Here is a 24,034-nt window from a genome sequence, read left to right on the forward strand (position 1 = left end):
TTATCCGGTCTCAACTCAAAATTTTAAAAAAACATTAAATAGAGATCGGAGGAGAATTCTTATCCGGTCTCAACTCAAAATTTTAATAAGCATTAAATAGAGATCGGAGGAGAGTTCTTATCCGGTCTCAACTCAAAATTTTTAATAGAGATCGGAGGAGAGTTCTTATCCGATCTCAACTCAGAATTTTAACAGATATTAAAGAGTTCGGAGAAGAGTTCTTATCCGATTCTTAAATTAAATTTTAAAAAAATATTCCTTTTAAATAAGATTAACACGTAACTGTAACTCACTAAGGTTGTCTCATTTACTTATGCATCTGGGTGATCCAAATTTAGTGAAAAATCAAATGCTCCTTTAGTCAAAAGGATCAACATGTCCATTCGAGCCCTCCTAACTAATGCAAAGTTAAATCTACTTACCCTTATTAAGGGACGAGGTGGGGTGCCTAACACCTTCCCCGCCCGTTTACGGACCCCGAACCTAGAATCTTTGTCTTGAAGTGGTTTCATTTCAATTCATTTTCACAAATGGTTTTCTTTAGTTTCCCTCAAAACTAAGGTGGTGACTCCTCACTCTTTCCCACTTCGGTGAGTGATCGTCTAGGCGACCGCAAAATCCCTTGCGACACAATCCTCAATTGCATCCTCCTGTAAAAATAAAAAGATTATGCATTACTTAACATATTGAGTTAAAAAATATAAAATAGCCATTACAAAGTATTTAATAATGAAAAAATATGTGTTGTAAATCATTACCACACAACCAATAGCAGCTTCACTTATTGAGATCCAATGTCTTGTAACTCGATGGTACCACTCCATATATTCAGAATGGTGGTGGAGTGGTTGTCCCAATTCTTGCCCTTGAACAATGTTGTGTTCTTGCATATTCCAATGATGAATGTATGTCACATGGTGGTGTGCCCAATTACTCTCACTAAATCGAAAAGTAATCTCATGCAGCTCGTCTGTTTGCATCAGTGGTCCTGGAATAGGCTGGGCCAAACCAAACTGCCTCATCACTCTGTCAGGTTGGTGCCATTCAATAATATGGAAGCAAACTAATGGCACCACTACCTTCCAAATAGAACAGCCCTGGATACATATGTCTGGCAGCTCATCTAACAATTCCTTACTATATGGTTCACATGTAATCTGCAAGTTAATATTAGCAAAACATTAAGTGATTATAAATGTAAGGAAAAATATAACATATTATTTTAAGTGAGATTTATGAAATTTTAGTTTACATCTTCAGGTCGCATTCGGTCAAGGTTGTACCAAATTTGCAGTAGTACATGAGTTGTTACTTCAATGATCTGTCGAGCTCTACTCCACCTGTTAATTTATAAGAAAAATTAAAATGTAATGCAATAAAAATCAATTTATTAATTGCTTAATGGAAAAAATAATATAAATTTATTGACATACCTAGCACCTATGGGTGCATCATGAGGTGCTGACGGATCTCTTATTGATGGAGAGATTATTTTAAATCTCTCCTAGGCCCAGATTTTTAAAATGAATAGTGATCCTGAAATCTCCTTTGTTTCAGTAACTGCAACCTGACATAACTCATGATAAAGGAATGCTAAGCAAGCTCTAACCCAACTGTATGTTGCAGCTTCTATCAAGTTTTCTAAAAGAGGTAGGACATCAAGTTGACATGTGAATTTGTCTTGTCAGAAAAGATCGAACTGATTAGTCGTAATATGAATGCTCTTGCATGCCATAACACTGTTAATTCATCGGCATGATGTGGAATCACTCCAAACTCGTTAGTTAGCCACGATAATTTTAGTATATGTCCTCAGATCATTTTTTAGGGTTGTCTAACTCCTAATAAATTCTCACAAACTTTCGGCCAGTCAGCCCGTGACATTCCAGTAATAGCAGAACCATGTACTGGCAAACTGGAAATAATGCCAACATCTTGAAGACTGATTGTGCACTCACCAATTGGCATCATAAATTTATGAGTCTTTGGCTGCCATCGCTCTATAAAGGCACTAGTGAGGTGCCAGTTAAGAGAAAAAAAATCCTAGTCTAGCAGTACCAATAAATCCAGATTCGTGAAGATGAGGAATAATTCGGTCATCAATGTTAGAATGCAATATGTTGCCTTGCCTTCTGCACATAAGCACTTCATGCTCAATAGTACCATTCTAGATCCCTTCAGAACAATGCTGTGGCTGGAGTCGAAGAAGCTTTGGATCAATTGGACCTGGTACAATGTAATCTCTTCTTTCTTGTTGTGTAGCCATACCTATTCATTACGACAAATATACATTTTCAATTTGTATTTTGATAGCTACAACAATTCACATTTTTTCCTTGTACATTAATTAATAAATGAATGATAACAAAAACATGTAATAAAAGCATTAAATTATAAAAATAAGCATTCTTCATTCAATGCATTAATTAATAAGTCTACATTACTTAGTCAATACAAAGATTGAAGTAAAACATTGTTTAGTACATCAATAATTCATATACATATTGTTTACAACATTAGAACTAATTAGGTCAACCTGACTATTTGATTGACAGGACATGATCTGATTAGCTCATCATAAAGATCTTTGTCTAATGTGTAGTCGATTTTAGGCAACATGGGCCTAACCAAAGTATGTTTGTTACTATAACGCATTTTTATGCCAATTGACCAACACATTGTCCTCGCAGCGACCCAAATAGCATATTATTTGACAAATTCTTTAAGCAGTAGTAAATATGATGGGGTATGGTTAACTTCTAATTTTCGCCATACGGGGTCAAGTATGCCTTTGTCATGGACACAATTCAAAGCTGATCTTAGAGCCAAATATCTATTTTTACCTATTAATAACTCTCCTTCCCATATGATTTCTTGAATAAGCCCGTTCACCCTAATCATATGCTTAACAATGCAGACTAGGTAATCTCCTGTACTTGAGGGTGTTACTTCCACAGGCATTTGGCTCAAATTCCTAATTAGACCATTTACCCTTGCCTGCTGTTGTTTACTGACAATCCTTTTTAGAATGCGCATTATACGAGCCATTATCTTATCTAAGACATAAACAAAAGGGAGCGCAAATAAATAAATGAGAAAAACATCATAACGCAACCACATCAAAAGGCAACAAGTAATATTTAACTGTGCATTACGAATATCTTACAATCACAATATATGAATAAGATAATATTGAAATATACTTAACCTAACAACATGGGGGTAAGCAATGTGGGAGATAATATGCAAAATCACTATCATCACTATCACTAAAATAAGATATGTCATCGTCATACGCAGTTAAGGTAGGTTCAGGTGCACTATTAAGTTGCTCCATAATTTTGAATGGAATTTGTTATTTGTAAAATAATTCAAGGCAATTATTCATTATCTCATTCTCAGCAGATACTTGTGTTTTTACTTTTTGGATACCTTCGACCGAATTCCTGTCAACCTCAGCTGATCAAACCTTAGGGATGGATAAATCGTGAAATCTACAATATGCTTCCAATTCACACGTATCTCCCATAATCTATCCCATTCCTGTTGTGCAGCGATTGTAACTTATTCAAATTTTGATAAATTCTTTGAATGTTTACCAATAAATATATGGTTAGCAATTCCTTGATGGAGACATGCATGATATTTTGATTGACGAAAGCTCTTTTATGACCATACCATGTACATCCATTAAGGTCAATATATTTGTCCACTATGTTATCAAATGCATTTGTATTTGAAGTGGTTGGATGAGTCTTATGTGATGAGATACTTATCTTCTTTCTATTCAATAATCCCTATTACATTTATACACATAAAATGAAAATATAAAAATAAATACAGTGTCCAACAAATTGTGATAATAATACATAGTATTTCAAAAGATGTACATAATTAATTCATGGTGTTCTTTCGCAAGAGACAACCCTTTTTTTTTGTGTCCTTGTTCACTACATAGCAAACAATGGAATTTAGATGTATCCCCTGTTAGTAGTATGCCCTAGAGCATATCATTTTATACGTATCTTGTACATATTTTATTAATAAAAGGCCATTTCACTTTTTCATTTACATAATATATTTATGTGTAATAGAAAAGGTCCATTGACATTTTGTTAGAAATTCTATTCTTAAGTTATTAAGAATATGAGTGACAGTATTTATAGCACAAAGTATCATAAATTGGTTCATAATCGAGGATACTTCACAAAGGACATGACTTATCCAGAAAGATTGTAATCATGTTTATTCCCAAGGTATTTATATAAGATATTGTCGCAAGGGATTTTGCGGTCGCCTGGACGATCACTCACCGAAGTGGGAATGAGTGAGGAGTCGCCACCTTAGTTTTGAGGGAAACTAAAGAAAACCTTTTGGGAAGATAAATTAAATATGAAACCACTTCAAGACAGAGATTCTAGGTTCGGGGTCCGTAAACGGGTGGGGAAGGTGTTAGGCACCCCACCTCGTCCCTTAATAAGGGTAAGTAGATTTAACTTTGTATTAGTTAGGAGGGCTTAAATGGACATGTTAATCCTTTTGTCAAAAGGAGATTTTGATTTTTCACTAAATTCGGATCACCCAGATACATAAGTAAATGAGACAACCTTAGTCAATTGACGTCGCATATCATTTTTGGTTTTGGATTTGTTTTGCGTGTAGGTTAAAATTAGGTGTGAGAACCGGATAAGAACTCTCCTCCGACCTCTCTTGGGGTATTTAAAATTTAGGATTGAGAATCGGATAAGAACTCTCCTCCAATCTCTTTTAAGTATTCATTAAAATTTTAGCTCAGGGATCGGTAAGAATTTTCCTCCAATTTCTATTTAATGTTTATTAAAATTTGGAGTTGAGACCGGATAAGAACTCTCCTCCGATCTCCATTTAATATTTATTAAAATTTTGAGTTGAGACCGGATAAGAACTCTCCTCCGATCTCTATTAAGTATTTATTTTAACTTTTGATTTGAGACCGGATAAGAACTCTCCTCCGATCTCTATTAAGTATTTATTTAAATTTTGATTTGAGACCGGATAAGAACTCTCCTCCGATCTCTATTTAATTAAAGTTTTGAGTTGAGAATCGAATAAGAACCCTCTTCCGATCTCTTTTTAAATTAACAGGAACCTTAATGGGATCTTTCCGATCTCCCAAATTTTAATTTCAGCTACATGTCATAAGGTCTTAAAGCTAAGGATTCTGACGTTCTAAGGTGTTGGGGGGGGGGGGGTAAGGCTTCTAATTGATAATTTGTGACTAAATAAGAAAAGCTGGACTGAATTTTGCTGACTTCCCCTAAGGTCACTTTACCAGTACCTATTAATGTCCGATCTATTCTGTTTCGTTTACTTTGGTTTTATTCCACTTTATGGCATCTTGCCGGATTGCCGTTTACGTCAGCCTAATGGTTTGGCTATTTTTCTGACGTGTTATTCAGGCTCTCTCTCTTAAAAGAGACCCTTAAGTTGCAGTTACCTACGTTTTACCCAACCACTTATACGCTACTAGGAATTAGAAAATTTGCATTCAGAAATGACGAAGGTTAATAAAATGATGGACTGATCACTAAAGAAATAAACTCGAGAGTAACATTCTTTAAGGTTCTTTGGCACTAAATGAACTTGGAGAAAATCACATGCATAAAAAGAGCAAAGAAAATGCGAAAAGTAAACGTAAACACTTAACAAAACGGCAATATGAGCTCTTACCTGTAAGGAGCCAAATCTATTGAAATAACTACGGGGTGACAAATAGTAATAAGACAGCAGACTGATTAGCTTGAGGGTTGATGTTCGTTGTGGACTGAAGGGTGCTTAGCTAAAATGCAATCAGATTAAGATGAAAAACAAGCGAAATGAAATTGAGCTTGGATAATGAGAATGAAGACAGAGATAATAAAAGGCTGAAAGTGAGAGTGTGACCAGATAATGAACAAACTGAAAATGTAGAGTTTCAGTATTCAGAATCCTTTTCAAGAAAACACTTCAGAAAACTAGTTTCAAAAGTCTTTTTAATCAAAACTTCAAAGTAGCAGAGTAACAAACTGAATCAAGTTTCAGAGTTCTTCCGCTATAATAACTACCTCTCTTTTTTGCCCGTCCCCTGAACAGTTTTTCATGCAGGTATTTATAGGAATCGGGTGCTCCCCATGAAGGGTCAGGATTTATTTTGAGGGAGATGGAGGGTCAAGATTTCGAAGGACATGATCGGATGTTCAGGAATTAAAGAGAATCAAAATGAATGGCTGAGATCACTCTTCAGAATATTTGTCCTTTTCTTCTTTCAATATGACGGTCCCAAATCTTCTTGTCCGGAACGATCCGAGGGCTGGGCATAAAAGGAGCCGGTCTTGTTGTCTTCCTCTTTGATCCAAGGGCCCCGGGTTCGTCCTTACAAGTGAAATCAACGGTGGAGATTGGGATGTACAGGACTGTCATGACATACCCTGGCACCTGTCAGCATTGCGGGCGATTCTTAGGCATGCGGTGGAGATCTCGTCTGCCACGCTTTAACTACCTCGGCTCTGATTCTGACGACGGTTATTTGGGATTTGTCTTATTCCTTTTGTCTTCCGATCCCTTTTCTTGACACGCTCCTATTCCGATCTCTCATGCTAATCTCCCATCCTCCGATCTCTATTATTCCGATCCCTTAATCAGCCTTGGTCCGGTCAAAGCATTAATTCCTTTCGATTCTCGAAGCGTCCGCTTCGTTTTCTGCTTAGCAATAAATGCCCGTTTTCCCCCTATATATACCCCTGACGACAGAGACATTTCCTTCATCTGATTTTCCTCTCTTCCTTCTTACTTGTTTTAACTGTTCCGGCAGTAATTCCGGCTACGGCTGTGGCTTTTGATCTCTTTCCAATGGACTTTTTTACTCACCGACTGAAAATTTACGATCCCGGTGGTCGAATAATAGTGAAAACCTCAACTGATGATGGTGAGAGAACTGAATCGATTGACCGATTTGGGTTGCGGACTTCGATCGTGCCGATCTCGAGTCGCTCAACTGGAATAATCAGCGAACCGATTTCGGGTGAGCTGATTGCTAATGTTCGGCTGATCCCTGGCGATCGCTCTTCTGAGCTTATTCGGCTTCTCACCACATTGGGTGTTCCGACAGCGTCTTTCCTCCACATTGGGTGTTCCGATAGCGGCTCGGTTTCGAGCGGTAACATCGATGACGATGTCTCTCATCTTTATGGGAGTCATAGTCACCCCATCTGAGCTGTACATCTATCCGATGTCAACAGCCGGTCTCCTGGTCAAACACATCTTTTGATTCAGCCACGAGACTAGGCTTTGACATAGGCCTTTTAGATAGGATGTTCCACCGGTCTCTAGAGATCGCCCAAATGATGTAATCCTTCAATGTAATCAGATCTCTAGAGATCGCCCAAATGATGTAGTTAGACCTTTATTGTAATCCGATCCCTAGAGATCGCCCAAATGATGTAATCCGATCTTTTGGAAATAAAAATTTTATTTCGTCAATTATCATTTTATTGCATTGATTACTTTCCGAGCTTTGATGTGCTTATCGGATCTGGTTCCTAACTGAACAACCCTTAACTGATCCGCAATTCGAAATATTTATCTTGATATGCCAATCTCTAGTTAGCCGATCTCTTTATGGAATTTTGGAATATTTGAGAGAAGTGTCAGAACAGCTGGCGAGTCCCACCAATCGATGCGTTGCCTAGAACCTCGTGAGCATTAAATGCTCGGACAAGTATAAATAGGGGTGAGGGGTTAGCCATTTGCTCCTGTATGTCATTTTCAATCTCTCGCTCACAACCTCAAAGTTCTCTCGTTTGCTCAAGTTCTTCCGACGCCGATCAGACTCCGGTAAGGGCTTTGATCTTCTTTTTAGTTTAAGTTCTTTGTTTTCTTTGAAAATGAGCGGTGCCGAGGGTCAGAGAGCGGCGAGCCCTCCTTCCATTCAGTTCTCGTGGTCGTCTGACGAAGAAGAGGTGGTTGGGCTAAGCACGCAACCAGAACCTACTAGGGTCTCCGTTCCAGCTCGGGGGCGGATCGTACCATCAAGGCATGCACCTTCTTCAGGGAGGGAGAATCTCCCTATGGATGAGCTGCCATCGATCTTGCAAGAATCTGATTTGCAATCGTTTAGCCAGGAGTACAATATTCGTCCTGATTCGTACGAACTTATCCGGTGTCACGGCGATCACCGAGCCGATCACTCCTTTGAAGAGAATGACATGGTTATGGTATACGAGGAACAGTTAAAGGCCGGTCTTCGGTTCCCTCTGGATGACTTCTTCAAGGAGGTCCTAAAACTTCACCGGGTGTGCATTGCTCAAGTTCACCCTAACTCGTGGCAGATCTTAGTAGCCTTCCGAGGCCTATGCCGAGCTAAGGGAATCAGACCTACGGCTAAGGTGTTCGCCGAACTGGACAGGCTAACTTGCCGAAAGGACGACGAGCACTGGTTCTTTCAGGCGAAGCCTCATTGCGGGCTCTTCACCGATCTGCCCTCCTCCCTTAAAAATTGGAAGAACCGCTTCTTTATTCTGAGGAGCAAAAATCCGACCTGCTTTGAGGACTTCCCCCATAGCTGGTGGCACCAGGGGCCCTTGCTTCCGAAGCGCATTACCCTGAGCCAGGAGGAAAGCTTAATAGTGATGGATCTGAAGAATCAAGCTGCCACTCAAAAGTATTCCTGTTTAGATGCGGTGACTGCCGAGCTGCACCATTGGACCATACAGCTGCTCATCGGCCAAGATCGCGAACTTCCGCTCTCTGACCTCGGCACTGGTATTTTCTACATCTCAGATCTCAGGACCTTAGCGATCTCACTGACCTCTTCTTTGTGCAGGTATGGCGGGTGATAAGGGTTCCAGGAAGCGGAAGAAAGAAAGAGAGATCTCCCGGAAAATAAAGGAGATGAAGCGTTCGGAAAAGCTTCGAACACCCGGTCATGAACCTAGGGAGGTACAAGGGGACCCGCCCCGACCTTCGGGGCCACCGATCACTGAAGCTGTCCGATCTCCTCCTCAACAGGAAGAGTCGCTTCCACCTCCTCCAGTTGCTCCAAGCACAGAAAGGGGTCCTTCTCAATCTTCTGTGAGAGCCTCTTCTCGTGGCGCTCAAACGTTGATCGAGTCCCTGAAGAATAACCGGACTGTTCGGGAGAACCCCGGTTTTGCCAAAGTCTTGGGGTCTTCCATCTGCCTTGGAGGATCGGACAGCTATCCTGACAGCCTTGACGATATCTTGACTCGATCCATGAGCCTGAACGTGGAGTGTCTGGTGAACCAGACCATAGTTCGAGAAAAGGCTCATCGCCTGGGCAAGGAGGTCGAGAAGAAGAATCAGGAAATGACTTCCCTCCAATCCCAACTCGCATCCGCTCAGGATTACATATCTCAAGTTGAGGGGCAGGCGAAGTTCTATGAAGACGGCTGGCCGAACAGAATCATGTTCTTGCTGAAAGGGATCGTGCTCTCGAGAAAGTCCGGGCGCTCCGGGCCAACGAAGCTTCTCAGGTTGCTCAACTTATCGAGGAGCTTAAGGAGAAAGACGAAGAGATGGTGACAGGGATAGCTGGTGCCTATGTGAATGCTCACAAGGACCTCTTGACCAAACTCCAGAAGCGTTACCCAGAAGAGGACTTCTCTTCGATGGCCGACCTGGCTCCCGGGGGCGAGGGTGAGGATAGTGAAGAGGAGGGAGAGGATGAGCGAAATGTAGATCAGGCTGGGGGATCACCCCCAGCCGAATAACTTGTACAAATTCTGAAATGAAATGAAATGAAATGACTCTTTTGTTTAATGAATGGTTGTGATCGGAAAATTTCTAAACCCTTGTTTGTCTGAGTATATTGGAATAACTGGAAGCGATTATTATCCTAAGTGTGAGAGATCGGAAAACACAATATGCATGAGATTGGTAAAGAACCAACGTTAAACAGAACTTAATTGAAAATTTGGCTTGAACATCTAAGATCGGGATCTTCATTAAACCGAATTAGAAGCTTAGCTCGATTATTCCTAAACTTTTAAAAGGGAGGTCGACCATGAATACTGGCAGCAAGGATCTAGTGTTAATTCAATCTTGTCTGACAAGAGAGATCGGGAATATAGTTAACTGGTCAGGATATTTGACAATTGGCTTGAGAGATCGGTGAATGATTGAGAGACCGGTAAGGCTTAGCGTTGACTCAATTCTCTATGAAGAGAGATCGGAACCGTGGTTAGATGGCAAGGAGAGACTTAGTGCTAAGGATCGGTTTCGAAGTTTATTGATTCTGGGGATCGGCCAAAATATGGTGTCGACAGATATAAATAAGATTGAGTGGTGAGTCTCATGCCACATAACAATATGATAGGCACTTATACATGATAAGTAGGCCAAACCAGTGACGCTTATGACAAGCACATGGAGTTTACTCTTGTTAATGCATTGTCATATATCATATCAGTGCATATAATCTTTAGACCTGAGATAACACAGTTATCTTGTATATGGGTGGTTTGAGTTTGATACTGCTTTCATACTTGTACTGTGTATGGGTATATGGGTATGTGTTGGCTCTTACTAGTTATATATGGAGATAGATGTTGATCAAGATGGAATCCGTTACCTTAAGTAAATAGGAATAAAATCCTATGTTCATTTAATTGTTCTTGATGTTTCAAGTTTCTGGCCAAGACAGACAGATTTAGTCAGAAAAGAGTTTTTGACAAAAAAATCTAATTAATCAGGAACTGTAATTAAAAGAGAACATACTATTCACAGCAAATGGTATTTGACATTAACCATGACTCCAGCTCGAATTGGGATTTTGTAACAGAGATATTCTAGTGCATTGTAACATATGATTAAAGATTCATTTAAGGTGTTCCTTATTACTGATTGGGTGGCCATGGCATACTATGCTAGGTGTCAACCATGGTCTATGAGATGTCTGAAATAATTTAGAAAAATCATTTATGGTAAGAAAGAGTTCTAATGATATTAAGAGTTAATATTATTTCTCATTGTCAATAAGTAATGAGCCTAGTAAGTCACACATCTACACAAGCTAATTATCATTTAAAATGTAATTTAATTGATTAATTAAAGAGTTTAATTAATTAATTAAAGAGGTTTGATTTGCAATAAGATTGTAAAGTCCCTGGCATGACTTGAAACCAAATCTAGGTTTTTGGATGTATAGTATAAATTAAATTTATATTTAATTTGATTAAATATGAATTTAATTATGATAAATTAATTAATAGAGATTAATTAATTAATTAATTTATATTTGATATAAATTTATTTAAAGAAGAAAAATTATAATTTTGGGTTGAGAACTCAAATTAAAGAGTAAGGGCAAATTGGTCATTTCACATGGTGACATGTGGCACCATGAGATGGTGACACATGGCACCAAATGAGCTTGCCATTTGTCTTCCAATCATGCAAGATGATAAAAGTCAAGATTCAATCTACCTTTGACACTTGGCTTAATGAGATTAAGTCAACAAAAGTAAGATTAAATCTAGTAGTGACATGTAGCAAGAGATTTAATGAGATTTTAACCTAAGTATAAAAGAAAAAGAAAGAAGAAACAAAATCAATTTTTCTTCCTCTCTTCAAAGTGGATGACTCCTTGGTGAATCCATTTCCTCTCTTCTTTTCTCACTTGATTCAAAGAAAAATCCCTTGTTTTCTTTGAATTAAAATTGCTAGAAAAGGTTTCTAGTGTCCTAAATACCCATTAGCCTTCACTAAAGCACTAAACCCCATCTTCAAGTGGTTGGCAAAGCTTGAGAGGGAAAATTTGGGGCTACCACAGTTGCTTCTTGGTGTGCTTATGGTGGACAAGCTAGAGGGACAACATTTGGGGTCCTAAGAGCATCCTAAGATTGCATCAATTATGCATCAAGATGTTAATATCTAAAATCCCTCTTTTAGTTAGTGTTTAATTGAATTAAATGTTAATTCATAATCTTTAATGGCAAATGAAATTTTAATGCATGCTAAAATATATTTTGGTATGCAATTGGGCATTGGAAATTGATTAGGTTCATAAGAAACTTGGTATGGTGCATGTAACCTTAGAAATAATTTTTGAAATTCAAGGTTCTAATCTCCAATAATCACACTTCCACTCCTTCATCCCCTTCTTTTCGATTCACTCTCCAATCTATTTCATTCTTCTTCCTGACAGAAGTTGGTCTTCCTTGAAGCTTTTTGCACATGCATGTCCTTTCATCAAGTTTGATGACATACTTTACTTCAGATATACCCTTCCACACTTCAAATTCACCACAATTGCGGTTAAAGATCCTGACATTAAGTGAGTTTACTTCATTTAAATTGTTAAGTAATATTTGACGACATGCTGGTGTAAATTTGAAACCCAGTTGCAGTTGCTCGCGGAGGACCCGTATGGCGTGTGTCAAAATAATCGACACATTGGAAAAATATTTTCTCTACCATTGCAGTTATTGGTAAACCACGGATCCCCTTAAGCATTCCATTAACTGACTTAACAATATTAGTTTTCATAGAGCCATAACGTTTCCATCCATAATGAGAATGTGTCCATTTTTCAAAAGGTATCTTTCTAGCCCATTCAAATGTGTCTGGATGCTTGCTTTTGATTATGTTCATGGCCTCATAAAATTTTATTTTTTGAATTTGATGGGTTGTAAAAAAAAAATCAAAACAATTATTGTTCACTATGTGACATTTATACTTAAATTAAAGTTATAATAAGTACTAAACTTACAACTAACCTGCCTTTCGAAGAGCTTCTTTCATTTCAATGTTCTTAAACTTTGTGTTATAATTGCTGAGGATGTGTCTTAAGCAGTATCGATGATGTCTATCATTAGGTTGCCACCAATCTTGCTGCATTGCCTTTTTTATGGCAATATGCCGATCTGATATGACACATATACCTTTACGATTTGTCACAAACACCCTTAAACAAGACATAAACCAATCCCAATTCCTTGTATTTTCAAGGTCGACTATTGCCCACGCAATTGGGAAAATATGATTATTGCCATCAAGTGCCGTTGCACAAAATAAATACCCAATGTACTTTCCATATAAAAAAGTTGAGTCTATGAATATAACCGGTCGACAGTGCTTGAATCCTTTTATTGTTTATTTATATGCCCAAAACATTCTGTCAAAAACTCGATAAGCAGGATTTAATCTATTATTAACAAAAAAAGGATCATCTTCAATCAAGAACAAACAATCAGGACTTAGTTTGCACAATGCAAGCATTAATTGTCGCAATCTTCCATAAGATTCCTCCCAACCACAAAAGATCTTAATAATTGCATCGTGCCTAGCCTTCTAGGTCTTTCGATAACTTAGCATATATCCGACCTTATCTTTTATTTCGGCTTGTAATGCTCTTATCTTCACACTGGACTGTTCGCATACAATAGCGAGAATGAAATCAGAAATAAATTTGCTATCCAATTGCTAATGATCTTGTGATAGTGATGGATTAACACATGTATGCGAACCGTTATATCGCGTAATTTTCCATATATCACTTCCTGTAGCCCGTGAGGCACGCAATCTCCACTTGCAATTGCTCTTTATGTCTTTGCACCTGATGGCATATGTTCTACTCTTTGTCTCCTCATTACAAAACTCATGATGCCTATATAAATGATATTGTTTGGCAGCGTTTTGGACATCCTCTCTAGATGAGAATATCATTCTTAATTCAAACTCTTTCGATGGATCCCACATAGAACTACATTTTGGTGTTGACCATGGATTAACCATTAGCAATGAAAAATCTATTTCACTGTAAGGCGGAGGAGGACAAGCGGCGTTATTGGGTTTGTAATATGAGTATTGTAGTAAAAAGGCATATCTACTACTAACTCATTATGATTACCAACATCCTCATTGATGTTTGAGTCATCACTGCCAATCCATTATTCATCACAATCCTCTTCGTTCTCATCATCCTCATCATCATTGGGACAATAATCATTGTCAGCGAATTGTTAATGGTACACAAATTGATTTGGAACAATATCTTGACATTCACTAACACTCCCTACAACATTATCATAAGCCATATTGTTATCAATTTTATACATTTCATCTTCTAACACTGTCTCATCACTTGCATCCGTATACCTAAGTGCTTCAGTGTAATCGGTATTTGATGGGCTTGCTTCATCAATAATATTTGTAGATGCATCCGGTCGAAAAAATGTCAATATATAATTCAATCGATGACATACCCCTAATTTCATCAATGAAATTAAATATAATATTCACATCGTCATCATTTGCCAAACTTATGCAATCCCATTTCACTGAACCATCTCCTACAATGGGTTGTCTGAAAAAGATATTCGATATAAATTCATGTCCAACTTGAAGTCCTATTCCTCGGACTATTTTCATTCCTAAAGTACCAAAATCCATGCGTCTACCAATAGTGATAACCATAGATGAACCCCTACAATAATTGTAGCCTTCATCATCCATAATAATATCTCCATCCCAGTATAAAGTACCAAACGATGGAACTGACATTTTTCTGAATAATTAAAAAACTAATTTTATTTAAATTAATATTATACATATTAAATGATAGTTATATAAAGTATTCACTATAGCATACAAAGGGAAAATGCTATTCATAATAGTGTACAAATTTTTTTATTTAAAATCTATTAAATAAAAAAATTAAAAATAATATGTATATTTTATTTTTTATTTTTTATTTTTATTAAAAATGTAATTACGTTAAAAATATTTATTTTATAATGAAAATATTATTATGTAAAATATTATTTATTACATCAATGTTTATTAAAATAATTTATACTTTTTTATTTCAAAATTATACAATATGCAAATGAATAAAATAAAATAAAGCTAGGATCTTGCCCATGATCGGGGTGAATACAAGTATTCAATTCGATTATTTTAACTAAAAAATAAATCGAACCGGAATAAAATTCAGTTCTGTTTGACTAAAAAATAAATCACACCAGGTCAGTTTATGCGAGTACTCGATCTGACCGAACCCTAATAGGACGAGTTTGAGTATTGTATCATCGGGTTTGGGATAGGTTCGGGTTTGAAAAATTATACCCGTGTTTTATATAAAATAGAATTTTAATATTTTATGAAATTATTAAATTTTTAATGCAAAATATTAATTAAAATATATAAAATTAAACAGGTTCGATTTTTTTTTTTCCAAGTAATACCAATCTGGTTTAAGATGAGTTCGAGTAATTAAGAATAAATTTGAATAAATGAATACCCTCTCATATATCCATATATTCTAATTAAACACATTGTAGTATCTTTACCTACCAACTCCATAATATTACATATATTTTTTCTTTTTTTTTTTTTTTTAAATTTTCAACTATAATTATTTTATTTTTATACCATTTAAGTATTATTTTTTTATACACTTTAAGTAAACTATTAGCATGGGTAAATGTAAATTTGTTTTTTCAACATACAATTTCCTTAATATAATATATTATTTTCAGGCTTAGTTTATAAAATTTTTTTTTTCAAAATATTTTTTCATACTTATTTTACTATAATATATTATAAACTAAAGTTACAATAATTTTTTTTTAATTTCTTTCTTCTATCACTTACACTAATATTATCCCATAATATAATTTATTTAAAAAAATTCATATTTTATCATTTTAATTATTTATTAATAAATTCTCACTTTCATTTTCAACTATCTATAACTATTTAACTATTATACTATTATTATATTGATTATATATATAAATTTATATTATTAAAATTATTTACATTATATATATATATATATATATATATATATATATATATATATATATATATATATATATATATATATATTAATTATTTCTTAATTTTTCCGGATTCCAAGTGCAGCCTACTTAATAAATAAACAAAAAAACTATGTTACAGTATAAATTGATGTCACAATATAAACATTATCTTAAATACTAAAAATATCATAATAATCTAACTTCTAAGACATACATGAATATTTAACAAATATTCATCATTTTTCAACAAACATAAACACATTAAGCACTCAAAAAATTTTAACATAAATAATTTTCATTTTCTCAAATATGTAAAATGTACAAAAATATTAACATTTATTATATTCAAAATACATACCTTTTTTTAAGAGTAACTAAGTTTTACACTTTGCACTAAAATCCTTTCTACTGGTCCACAAACGTTATCCTCCTCCTTTGCTGGTCTACCGAAAGCTACTTCGTCCACCACCAACAGAGCCGAGCGATAAGAGATGAGAGGGATTAAGATGCGGGAGCTGTAAACGAGAGGAAAATGAGAGCTGTGTGTGACACCCCTTACCTGTGTACAGTATATCCGAGTAAGCAATGTCACACGGTGTATCGGCACCCTCTATTTTAACTTAATCAATTTTTGTCATAGTTTTGAATATAGTTTATGAAATATAATTTATTTAAGCCATTTATCGAAATTATTATTTATTTGAGGTTACGAAAATTTTAAAGAAAATCCGGCAGAGTGCCGGCTAAAAATGGAGAAAACAGTTCTTCGGAACCTGTTAAAAACACTTTCAATATTCATATCTCATCACTCTCAAACTCTAATATCAAAATCTCAATAATTTTCAATTTCGTTTCTCAATCATTCAGCTCATGTGGTAATCGTGTATAAAACACAGATAAATATTCACTTTTCCATTCACAAACACAATTTTTCATTATTTACATGAAAATCAAAATACATTACATAAGTTTCATTTACACAAAGGAAAATAAAAATCAATTACAAAATACCAAAATGAAGCCTAGTGTCCTACCAATGCACTGTAGGTGGTGAAAATGTAGAACTCCAGTGTGCTGGACTGAATTGGGCGAAGACAAACTGGTGGGGCCAGACCTGGTGAAACAGACTGAGGAGAAAGTGAAACTAATCAAAGCCAATCTGAAGGTTGCCTCGCATGCATGTAAATCTTATGCCGACCTGAAGAGAAAAGAAATAGAATATGTGGTTGGCGACAAAGTGTTCCTCAAGGTGTCACCATGGAAGAAGGTATTGAGGTTTGGAAGAAAAGGTAAGTTAAGCCCTAGGTTCATTGGCCCATATGAAGTCATTGAATGTGTGGGTCCAGTGGCCTATAGGCTAGCTTTACCACCAGAGCTGGACAAGATCCACAATGTGTTTCACGTATCTATGCTAAGAAGATACCGCTCAGATCCTTCACATGTCATCTCCAGGGAAGAAATTGAAATACAGCCGGATTTGACATATGAAGAAGAACCTCTACGGATCCTGGCTCGGGAAGTGAAAGAGTTGAGAAACAAGCAGATTCCACTAGTGAAAGTGCTTTGGAGGCACCACAACACCGAAGAGGCAACTTGGGAAAGTGAAGAGACGATGAGGCAACAGTTCCCTCAACTGTTTGCATCAGGTAAATTTCGAGGACGAAATTTAAATTAGAGGGGAAGAGTTGTAACACCCTCCCGGTAGCAACTCCGTACATTTTATCGCTCGTGACGATGTCGGTCCCATACTAGAACGTCCGGAAAAAATATTTAAACTAAAGTGAGGAACCATAATTAACTTAAATATTAATAAAAAAAATTTAGGAAAAATTTTAGAAATAAAATACAACCAAGTTAAACGAGCCGGTGCCCTAACGATGGGTAACCCAGAGGGAAGTTGCGGTTCTCGCAACTAGGAGCCCTAGACCCGGGGAAAAATTCATAAAATAATTTTTGGGACTCCAGAGAAGGGTCATTGAGGTCCCTATGGCATTAGAATGCCAAGAAAATATTTAGAAAAATTTTTCAATTGGTACAGACAATTTTGACCCGTTAAGCCAAACGGAGGGCATTTTGGTCATTTCGCCTTCAGAGGTGATTTTTGGCCGACTTGTCCAGTTGAGTAAATAATTATTATAACATAAAATATGAATTAATGTTGATGAAAAACTAATTTAAAGTTAGTAGAAAAGAAAAGAAAAGAAAATGCAATAAAATGCCAAATATGACATCATTATGATGTCATTTAAAAGTTTCCACCAATTATAATCAAACAACCATTTCATTAACTAATAAAAAGAGATAAGTGAGACAAAAGAAATTAAAAACACCAGCTGCTTCCTCCTTCCTCAAACCAGCGGAAATCATACCCTTGCCCTAAACCTCCATTAACACTCCATTCAAGCTTAAAAATCTCTCAAACCTCACCCTAAAACCCTAAGTCACCTTCACAAAAACTTATCCACACACCCTAAGGAAGCTCTAGGTAGCCACAAAGAGGAGAAATTTTAGAGTTTTCACAAGTTCAATAAGTTGAGCAAAGAGGTTAGTGTAATGGCCCGGCCCACTAGTGATATTGTCCGCTCTAGGCCGAAGCCCTCACGGTTTTAAAACGCGTCACTAGGAGTTACGAACCACCAACTTATAAACCCAGCATCTCTCCCGTGTTTTGTCGATGTGGGATTTGCCTAGGGTGTTACAATCCACCCCCCTTATGGGACTCAGCGTCCTCGCTGAGGTTTGCCCCACCATCGTTCAAGGTTGCACGCAGAGCGGCTCTGATACCACAAATGTAATGGCCCGACCCACTAGTGATATTGTTCGCTCTAGGCCGAAGCCCTCACGGTTTTAAAACGCGTCACTAGGAGTTACGAACCACCAACTTATAAACCTAGCATCTCTCCCGTGTTTTGTCGATGTGGGATTTGCCTAGGGTGTTACAATCCACCCCCCTTATGGGACTCAGCGTCCTCGCTGAGGTTTGCCCCACCATCGCTCAAGGTTGCACGCGGAGCGGCTCTGATACCACAAATGTAATGGCCCGGCCCACTAGTGATATTGTCCGCTCTAGGCCGAAGCCCTCATGGTTTTAAAACGCGTCAATAGGAGTTACGAACCACCAACTTATAAACCCAGCATCTCTCCCGTGTTTTGTCGATGTGGGATTTGCCTAGGGTGTTACAGTTAGTGCCTATTTATATTTATACTTCTTTTATTCCATATTAAGGACTTAAAATAAGTAAGGAATTGTGAATTAAATGAATGAAATTTATGTATATGTACTCCTTGAATTTCGGCAGCCCTAAGGAAGGAATAAGAGTGATTGTTTTGATGGACTTAGAGTGGACTAAAGATGATGTTTAAGGTATATATATACACATGTATAATGAATTGGTGTGCTAACTAGGGTAATTGGTGTAAACCTTGAATTTGAGCTAGGGTTTGGGAGTGAAAATTTGACTTGGCTTATGAAGTGATTAGTGAACATTCTAATGGTCAATTAGTGACCATTTGAGGCAAGTTAATCATAATTTGAAGTGAAGTAAAGTGTTACAAACCCAATTGGTAGGCTGCCTAGTGACAGCAGCAATGAGGCTGTGAGTCCAGCCTGTTTGGACTGCCATATCTTTGGCTGTGTAGGTTCAATTGGTGTTTGGCCAATTGGACATGAAACTAGACTTATAATGGTACAATTTTTCTGAAGAAACCATACCTAAAAGACCAAAGCAAGTGGACCAAAAGTTGGCCCCAATCCGGATACCCTGCAAGCAAATTCTGCAGAATGACCAAATGAACAGTAACTGTTCATTTGGCCATAACTCACTGTAGAATGGTCCATTTGACCTGAAATTTTTACAGCAACAAGATGAGATATAGAAAAACAACTTTCATGAAGAAACCTACCCCAAATTATGACCAGAACCTATTCAACAAGGCAGTGGCATTCACTGTTCATTGTACTGTAGATTTGGTAAATTCTGCAGATTGGAAATCCGGCCAGCTGTGGTTTTTGGACCATATCTGGAGCTACAAAACTCCAAATGGAGTGATTCAAAAAAAGAAATTCAACTAGACAAAATAAGGAACAACTTTCATGTTTACCATTTCCTCAAATTTCCAATGTAACAGTCCCTAATGGAACAGTAAATTTATGGTACAAAAACTGAAAATTCTGCCCCTTAGTGCTAAGCTTGGAAATGGATTTGGTGATTAATTCCAACAAGTTTTAAATGCAAAATGTGGTACATTGGGAGTGTTAAAACCAATGCACCTATTTTCTATCCAAAAGTCAACATTTTTGTTGACTAATGAAGTGAATAGTGACACCAAAACTTGAAATTCACAAATTGAAGAATTTTAAAGTATCAAATGCCCTAGTATACTTAACAAGATTGGTTTGGATAGTTTGGCATGCCAATAGGGTTCAGTTAGCAGTACTGCACATGGCAATATGTCATTCTGTGATTTTATGGCTTTTAGCCATTTTGATATTGTGTTGAGACTTGGCTTCGTGCCTAATATTATTTACAGCTTGATGGCTGTTCTGTTGCACACCGGGAGATGCATATGTGATCGATGGTGTGACGGCCCGAGGTACTAGATACCCAGTGCCAGTTTACCCATATATCCAGTCCAGTCGTTCAGTATAGGTTACTTGGGCAACCAAATGAATGAAAATGGTCAAGGTTAAAGAAATAAATGAATATAACAGATACAAAACAAATAAGACATATACATTAAATACATATTTATTTTCTGCTATTTTCTTTTATTTTATTATTGCACCACTAAGCATCATTGCTTAGCGCGTTGCTTTTGCTACGCGTAGGTTCTAGAGATACTGATCGTGAGCCCAGTAGACCGCAGACTGGGTGAGTCCATCCTGCACTCAAGATGTTGTCCGTGTCACCTCACCACCTACAGTGCATTGGTAGGACACTAGGCTTCATTTTGGTATTTTGTAATTGATTTTTATTTTCCTTTGTGTAAATGAAATTTATGTAATGTATTTTGATTTTCATGTAAATAATGAAAAATTATGTTTGTGAATGGAAAAGTGAATGTTTATCTGTGTTTTATACACGATTACCACATGAGCTGAATGATTGAGAAACGAAATTGAAAAATATTGAGATTTTGATATTGGAGTTTGAGAGTGATGAGATATGAATATTGGAAGTGTTTTTAACAGGTTCCGAAGAACTATTTTCTCCATTTTTAGCCGGCACTCTGCCGGATTTTCTTTAAAATTTTCGGAACCTCAAATAAATAATAATTTCGATAAATGGCTTAAATAAATTATATTTCATAAACTATATTCAAAACTATGACAAAAATTGATTAAGTTAAAATAGAGGGTGCCGATACACCGTGTGACATTGCTTACTCGGATATACTGTACACGGGTAAGGGGTGTCACACTGTGAATGAATTAAAAGCCAAAATCTGGACGCCAATTTTATTAGCGTTCCCATTCTGCACGCTATTAAAAAAAACATCTCCATTGCTTAGTCCCTTTATTGGCCAGAGATGAGATTCACTGACAGAGATTCTCGCCTCGCCCAGTGTGGCCGACTCTGGACGCTATTTTGAATAGCGTTCTGCATTGCCTCGTGACTAAACGTGACCAACATGACGTGCTGTAGGCTGCATGGGAGCTAAACGTGCGAGGCACTCTGGACGCTATTCATAATAGCGTCCCACACTGGCTGACGTCGTCCCAACTTGACCGCGAATGATTGATGTCCATGGACGCCATTTGTATTGACGTCCCAACTTCCACGCCATTTTTATTGGCACCCCCTTTTCGTGGATGCTATTTTGAATGGCTTCCTAGAGCAAGAACGCTATTTTGAATGGCTTCCTAGTGCGGACGCTATTTTGAATGGCGTTTTTGTTGATCCGTTGTCCAACTTATCACATCTCAACCCCTTCCTGTAATTTTCACGAAGTCCACCCTATTCTGGTATTTCCAATTCTACAGTATACCTATACAGTAAAAAGCCCGATTTTGTTTGGGGTTTAGTGGGTTACTTTATTTTTGCAGTTGCCCTCCTTTGAAGTCTGACTGAAGCTTTTAGGAGCAGATTAGTTGGCAGTCTATGAGGAGTGGTACCAATTTGGTTACCCTTTTCCTTAGGGCAAATATGAAAGGCTGCCTTTGCCAAGCCTATTTCCTGGTCCCTTCGGCATTGGTTTAAGTCCCTGCCTTCTCCGGATTTACTGCAAATCTTCCATATTTTCCTCAAGGTTGAAGGATCTTTCGCAATGAAGAACTTCGGTTTTTTTTTTTTTTTAAAAGAAAACTTTGATTTGAGTGAGGTGTTTAAGCACCACTGGGCTGTTTGATTTTGTTCGCCCTTGTTTGTTGACCTGCAATTTCCCTATTGATAGCTAGCGCTGAGTTGCTGAATAAGAGATTATTATGTCGGTTGTTGAGGAAGACGAGAATGTTCCATTGACCCTATTTGTTATGATTTGGTCTCAAGTTGAAGAGTTTATAGCAAGTGTATCTGTGTGGGCTTTGACCTTGTTCTAATATTTCATTCAATGAATTATATTTTCTGATAAAAAAAAAAACAAATTAGAATACTTTTTAAAATTTAATTTCAAATGAAAAATTATAATTCATATTATAATTAAATTAAATTAAGATTAAACATATAATTTTATTTATCTAAATTAAATTTAAGTAATAATGATAAATTTTCCCACTCCCCCAACCCAATGCCCCTATTAAAAAAAATAATGATAAAATTATAATTTAAATTTAATGGCAAAGTTATAAATTTAAAAAACTTAAAGGGTTGTCTATCAATTACAAAACAGTAATTTTAGCCATTGAGCTCTAAATATTCGGGTTAAAAGGAGTTTTATGATGCAAATAAAATTTTAATAATTTTTATAAAAATTTTTAAAAATTTAAAGGCGAAAATAAAATAATACTCAAAATTGAATACATCTTTTACAATTAAACCCTCAAATTCCAGGCCCCTTTTAAATTTTAATGTGGTTAGATCCTGCCATTTTTTCTAAGCCAGCTTCTTATTCCACTTTATTTTTCTTACAATCATACTTGATTTTTATTTTTTAAAAATAAATTTTTTAAATAAAAAAAATTCTTTTCATTTCAAATATGAATATTGATAGAAAAAATTAATTAAATTAATTTTTTTCATAAAATTTTAATTTTAAACAAGAAGATAATGAAATGAAATCTAGATAATAACTTATTGGGTAAATTACTTTTTCATTTATGTATTATGCCATAATTAATAGTTGAGTCTTTATATTTCAAAAAAAAAAAAGATAAAAATATTTTTAAGCTCTGAGTCTGTTAAACACTCTCATTTATAAAAATTAAAAAGTAATTAATGAGAAACTGAAATATTAATAATTATAAAAATTTAAGTACAAAAGTGTTCATAATAACAAAATTTAAAAACAAAATAATAACTTTTTTTTTCTTTCTTTATTAATGACAAGTTGAAAAACATAGATGAAAAATGAAAGTGTATAACTAAATTAAAATTTAAGAATATTTTTATTTAATTTTTAAAATATAAAAATTTAAGTGTTAATCATTATGTCACATAAATGAAAAAGTTACTTGGGTTAAAATTTAAGCGTTAATCATTACATCACATAATGTTCATCTAATATAAACTCGAACTTATATGAGAATAAATTTAATTACCGTTAAATTAAATATTTATATCAAAATATATGCATAATTAATTAAAATGTATATATAAAATACATAAATTTATATGTAAAAAATTTAATTTAACGGTATATATATTCATCTTCATATGAGTTTTAATACTCCATAAATACATTCAAGTTACTTACCCTAATTTCTTTTACTGTGGAGTCGGAATCCTCCAAAAAACGAAATCAAGAAAGATAAAGAAATGAGTCAGTTTGATGCAAAACATACTCCCCCAAACAAAACGAAAGAAAAATTGTTAAAGAGAGCACGAAAAGGAGAATAATAAAAATATAAAATGCTTATATTTGTAATCTCAACTTTTATTTTATTTTATTTTATTTAAAAAATAAATCTTTTTTTTTTAAATTTACATTTTCATCTACAACTTCAAAATGAAGGCTATAACACTTTATTTATAACATTAAAAATTAGACATCTCTTTTAGATAATAATAATAATAATAATAATAATAATAATATTTAAAAATAAAATTAAATTACTAATAAAAATAACATGAATGATT

Source organism: Hevea brasiliensis, chromosome 6, assembly GCF_030052815.1.
Source record: "Hevea brasiliensis isolate MT/VB/25A 57/8 chromosome 6, ASM3005281v1, whole genome shotgun sequence".
Lineage (NCBI taxonomy): Eukaryota > Viridiplantae > Streptophyta > Magnoliopsida > Malpighiales > Euphorbiaceae > Hevea > Hevea brasiliensis.